A 6,409-nucleotide genomic window follows, 5' to 3' on the forward strand; every position below is an offset into this window, starting at 1 on the left:
CTCACAGACAGCGTCTAGGAATGAGCAACAAGAAACATACAGAAGAGGCTCACGCAAAATGAGGAGAGAAACTCTTGAACATATCCCAGGGAAGCCCAGGCCACAGAACCACTAATCAGTGTCTTCATTAACGCTTCACAACAAGAAATAGGAGCTGGGAGGGAGGGAACTCTTGGATTTCTCCAGAGAGATTATAAAACAAAGTGCTCCTTGATCTGATCTCATCTGTTTCTCTCCTTTGTCTTTGCAGACAAAGAGGAAGCATAAATAAACTCCCACCTTCTGCTATGGGCTGTGCAGATTGCCAATTATTTAAATGAATAAGGAGGAGAAATGACTGCTGGCAAGTGCACTTAGAAAGAAAGATACAGGCCAAAATACCTATATCGTGGTAATAGATTCTACACTCCTTGACTCACAGATTTGTGAACATTTCAATTGGAACCCAAGGGGCCCAGACATGTGAATGTGTATTGGCTTGAAAGGATAGACACTTGGAAGCTCCAGCCTAACCTGGATACAGCATCCCCAGATTGCTTGGCAAAATAGTGTAGTTAGTACTGTCGCATTGGTGATGAGCCAGGCAATGTTCTAAGCATAGCTTTGAAGTGCAGATGAGGAAACTGAGGATAAACATGTTGTCCATGTTCATTCAGCTACGGGATTGCAATGAGAATCCCTTGCTTGGCACTCGGTGCCTGTGTCTTAATCGTGCCACTAGACTGCTTCTTTATTGATCACAATACTTAATCACATGCCAATCATAAATTGCAGGCTATACCACAGATATGTGCCGTCCCTAGAAGTAAGCAAATAAAACTTGTTACCCATTCACCACAGAGACGCTTTGATAAACAAACGTCAGCATGACCAAGATACTTAAGTCAAGACCTAAATATCTGATCAAGGTTCTCTTATCTTTGTTTACATACAGAAGTATCCAGTGATATTTTTTCTCATACAAAATATTTCCCCAATATATGTTTTATCATGCTAAGATATTCACATTATAAAATTTTATCATTTTAATGTTACTTGCAGTTCAATGATATTAAGTATATTCATGTTCTTGGGCACCATTCACTATCATTCAACTCTTTAATCCTACAAAACTGACACTCTGTCCATTAAACAACTACTTCCCCTTCTACTTTCCATCAGTCCCTGGCACCTATCATTCTGGTTTTTGTTTGTATGAATTTGTCTAATTTAGGTGCCTTACATAAGCAGAATCATACGGTGTTTATCTTTATGTAAGTGACATATTTCACTGATTATAATGTCCTCAGCGTCCATCTCTGTTGTAGAATGCGGTATAATTTCCTTCCATTTCAAGGCTGTCACTAGGAGGGGATATGTAAAGTTTCTGTTTACTCACTCACCATTAGACTCTGTTAAATGCCACCTTTTGTGTATTCAGTCATCCACCAATGCACACTTGGACTGTTTCTGCCTTGTAGCTACTGTGAATAACTCTGCCATGACCTGTTCTTTCCACTGGGATCTCACTCACAGAGATCTTTTGCCAGAGTGTCTTGGCTTTCCATGCCTGAAATACTCTCATGGGCTTTTCAGCCAGATCGGAATGCCTTTAGGGCTGATTCTGAGGCCAGAGTGCTATTTAGGACATCTGCCATTCTATGAGTCTGCTGAGTATCTCACTTCCCATGTTGGATCACTCTCCCCTTTATTTACTCCATTGGTTAGCGTTAGCAGGTACTAGACTTGTCTATGTGCTCCCTTTGACTCCCAGTCCCTCCACCATGACCAACTGTGAACTGAAATTGATCACCTGGAACAGTGAGATGGCATTGGTACATGCCACCTCGATGGGATTGAATTGGAATCCCCTGGTATGCTTCCAACTCCACCACTTGGGGCAAGTCAGCCTGAGCATGTCCCAAATTATACATCTCTTCCCTCTCCCATTCAAAGAAGGAGGTACCTTTCTCTGAAGGGAGGAGAGAACCTCCACTTTGACTATGACCTTGTCTAAACAAGATAAGAGTCGGAGAACTCAGAGGGCTTCCATAGCCTTGGAAACTCATGACTGGAGCAGAGGGAGATTACTGATGCCATAGACAGGAGTGTCAATTGGTAAAGTCAACAACAGGAGTCACTGTGCACTTACTCCTCATGTAGGATCTCTATCCTTAATGTGCTGTACATGGAGATTTAATGCTATAACGAGTACTCAAACAATATATTTCACTTGGTGTTTCTATGGGGGTGCAAACTGTTGAAATCCTTACTTAATGCATACTAAACTGATCCTATGTAAAAAAAAAAAAAGAAGAAATTATCAATTCCCAACTTGACTCTCACTGGGATTAAACATGACAATAGGTCTGCTCAGATTTCATCATCATTTAAAAAAAATCATCTATTATTTTTCACTTTATGTTTCTGTGTGGGAGCAAACTGTTGAAATCCATACTTAATGTATACTAAGCTGATCTTCTGTATATTAAGATAATCGAAAATGAATCTTGATGTGAATGGAAGGGGAGAGGGAGTGGGAAAGGGGAGGGTTGTGGGTGGGAGGGACGGTATGGGGGGGAAGCCATTATAATCCATAAGTCGTACTTTGGAAATTTATATTCATTAAATAAAAGTTTAAAAAAAAATAACTCTGCCATGAACCTGGATGCAATCTTTCATTATTTAAGCTCAAAAGATACACTTCAAAAAATCGCTACATAACATATATAAACAAAATGGCTACAGTTGCATTTTCAACCAATAACAAAAAATGAAATTATGAAGGTTTTAGATCAGCCAATTATCAAAAAATTGTTTTAGTTATATACATGTTTTCTCTGAAGGATTTCAGAACACACTACCTCAAAATATACCCTGTCAGCATGTTCACTGCTTTGAGTTAAAGGTAGTTACAACACACACACACACACACACACACACTACAACAGATACTAGTATGGCACAGCAACTTTCCTAAAAGCAGAAGATAAAAATTCCAAATGGAGGATGTCCCCATTGCACATGGAGGAAGGAAGGACCAGTGATGAAGAGTTGAACCGGAGAGAAATGTGTGCAAGTATTGCTAAACCAACCCTTATCTTTCCAGTCATTTCTCCATGAACAGCTTCCTTGGCTTGAGCTTCCTTGCTTTGTCACAATTGCACATTTTCACAGATTCAGTGTATTAACTTTCCCCTCTGACTCGTTCTTAGGGTCTTCAATTCTTTATGAAGTCTCCCAGGTCATGTACAATGAATAAACTTGTGTGTGTTTCTTCTGTGATGGTTCTCTCATCAGATTCATTCTCAGACCCAGCCAGACAACTCTAAAGAAAAAAAGAAGTTAATTTGGCTTCTTATACACTGCCATTTGGAATATTAGAAATTTAAAATCAATTCATACATTCCACAAGCACTAAGGAATGCTTATTGTGCACAGTGCCTTGAGTAGTAAGTGCTTGCTGAGATGTAGAGTTGGTTAAAAGAGGACTCTTACCCGGATGAAAACTTACAACTGAACTAAGATTTACTTCTGAAGTTTAATCAACAAGTAATGTTTAAATATCTATGTCTATATATATACACACACAATAAGATATATATGAAACATTCCTTCCTTCAAATGAGAAATGTAGCCTGTAGCAAACATTTTTGAATGAATCATTTCCTGTCCAAAATATTCAGAGGAAGATAATATCTTCAATTAGATAAAAATAAACTAAAAGTGGATAAAGAAAATGTGGTAGCTATACACAGTGGAGTAATATGCAGCCACAAAAAGGGTGAAATCCTGCCAGTTATAGTGCGGCTGGAACTGGAGGTCACTGTATTCAGTGGAATAAGGCACAGGAAGAAGGCTACCACAAGATGTCATTCCTCTGTGAAGTCCAGTAACACAGGTCTCATAGGAGTTGAGTCAAATGGTGATCAGCAGCCCCTAGGAGAGCAGAGGGGAGGGAAGGAGGCGGAAAGACTGATGAATGGTAACTTAGTTACAGTTAGACTGCAGCAAGTCCTGGCATTCTACTGCATAGCAACAGATGATTACAGATGATAATACACTGTATACGCTACTAAAAAAATGGAGAGGATTTTGAATGCTTTACCATAAAGAAATGAAAACTGAGGAGGTAGATACGTTTATCCTGATTGAACATTACATAGTGTACACATGTGCACAATGTATAATACCTGATATGTAGCCATAGGTATAATTTTTATACATCAGTTAAATACATACAGGGGCTGGTGTTGTGTAATGTTTTAAATCATTGGCTGCAATGCCAGCATCCAACATAGGCACTTATTAGATTCCTGCTGCTCCAGTTCTGATCCAATTCCCTGTCAATATGCCCAGGAAAGCAATGGAAGATGGCCCAAGCTCTTGGGCCACTAAAACCATGTTAGAGACTGGGAAGAAGCTCCTGGCTCCTGAATTTAGCCTGGCCCAGTCCTGGCTGTTGCAGTCATTGGGGAAGTAATTCTGCAGATGAAATCTCTCTCTACCTCCCTCTCCCTCCTTCTCTGTATGTAACTCTTTCAAATAAATACAATAAATCTTTTTTTTTTTTTTTTTGACAGGCAGAGTGGATAGTGAGAGAGAGACAGAGAGAAAGGTCTTCCTTTTGCCGTTGGTTCACCCTCCAATGGCCACCACGGCCAGCACGCTGCAGCCAGCCCACCCCGCTGATCCAAAGGCAGGAGCCAGGTGCTTCTCCTGGTCTCCCATTGGGTGCAGGGCCCAAGCACTTGGGTCATCCTCTACTGCCTTCCCGGGCCACAGCAGAGAGCTGGCCTGGAAGAGGGGCAACTGGGAAAGAATCTGGCGCCCTGACCAGGACTAGAACCCGGTGTGCTGGCGCCGCTAGGTGGAGGATTAGCCTATTGAGCTGCGGCACCAGCCACAATAAATCTTTTTTAAAAATTTTAAAAATACACAATTTTTATTAACATATATGTTAGCATGGATTGACTGGTTGCTCTCATTGCATAAAAAACCACCCCAAACTCAGAAGCCATCTGTGCTGTGCTCAGATGGGCAGCTTTGCTCCTGACCTCAGAAGCTGGGCATCCCTGGCCCTCACTACAGGTATAAGACAAACCAAAGCAGTTTACTCCATAGAGGGGGCATATGTGGAAGAAACCCAGTAGAAATATGTGAAGTCCTAAGGCCTAGGCTCAGAAGTGGCCCCCATTCCAACTTCCTCAACACATGTTCCGAATTATAATTAATCAAAATTTATGAAATAAAATTCGTTGTCATTCTATGACATGCTATTTAAACACAAAGGCACAGTACATTGTGATTAGACATTACTCAGTTTTTAGAGTAGCGGTGTGTGGGACTTGACTCCCGGCAGAGCGTGTTTCAACTTCTTGTCTCCAAGTGAGAATAGAAATCTTGGAGGAGACCTACAGGTGGGCAGGAAAGCAAGGTTGATGGAAAAGGCAGTACACACTCAGACGTGAGTGCAGGCAATCTCTTCACAAGCAAGGAAGGGCTGCTGCTTGCAACAAAGCTGAAGTTATCCTTTTCTAGGATCAGAGGAGGGCCTAATTAAAACTCAAAGGAGGCAGAGGTTGAGCAGGGCTTTGAGAGCTGCCTGCTCCGTGTCTTATTTATGGAAATCCCTGAAGTGTGATGGCATCTCTGTGAAGGAATGGAGCACACATGGGTCATCTCTAGGAAAGTGCCATGGCATCTCAGACATGATGGGAAGTGAGGTCCAGGGATGATGGTGAATGGCCTTAAACAGAAGGGAAAGGTTGTGGGGTTTGGCTGGTGGCAGTCCTTAGTCTCTCCTCCTTCACCAACTGCCTACCAGTCCTCATCAGTAGCAAAATATAAAATTTTCAGTGGACAAAGCCAGGCATTCTTGGGATTATACATAGTAAGAGTTAATGTGAAAAAGGAGTAGTGGGGCCAGTGCTATGGAGCAGCTGGCTAAGCCTGCAATGCTAGCATCCCATAAGGGGGTCCATTCATGTCCTGGTTGCTCCATTTCCAACTCAGCTCCCTGCTAATGCACGTGGGAAGGAAGAGGAAGATGGCTCAAATCCTTGGGCCCCTGCACTCAAGGCCTGGATGAAGCTCCTGGCTCTTGGCTTTGGCCTTGACTCACCCTGGGAAGTAAACCAGCAGATGGAAGATCTCTCTCTGTCTCTCCTTCTCTCTGAAACTCTGATTTTCTAATAAATAAATAAAATCTTAAAATAGAAAAAAGGGTAGTTGAGAGAAAGACTAGTTGCGGAATAAACAAGAAATAGTGGAAGATACATTATATAGTTGGAGAATGTTTGCTTTTTAAAGTGTTTAGTTTTTTCTCTAAGTTCCTGAGTATTTTTGTATCAAAGCAATAAAGAGGGAGGAAAAGTCTGCCTGGGTATGCAAAATAGAAGGGAACCAGAGCTCTTGAAGATGAAGGTTC

At 41.5% G+C, this 6,409-nt stretch overlaps 1 long non-coding RNA gene across 1 annotated transcript; it reads right to left on the minus strand.

Moving 5' to 3' along the window:
- Positions 1-3,029: 3,029 nt before the first annotated feature.
- On the minus strand, positions 3,030-4,045 carry LOC138843291 (uncharacterized). The gene is made up of 2 exons (XR_011377995.1): positions 3,843-4,045; positions 3,030-3,307 (listed from the first exon to the last, which is right to left on the minus strand). It is a non-coding gene; the product is annotated as an uncharacterized lncRNA (long non-coding RNA).
- Positions 4,046-6,409: the final 2,364 nt, after the last annotated feature.

The sequence above is a fragment of the Oryctolagus cuniculus genome, chromosome 8 (genome assembly GCF_964237555.1).
Source record: "Oryctolagus cuniculus chromosome 8, mOryCun1.1, whole genome shotgun sequence".
Taxonomy (NCBI): Eukaryota; Metazoa; Chordata; class Mammalia; order Lagomorpha; family Leporidae; genus Oryctolagus; species Oryctolagus cuniculus.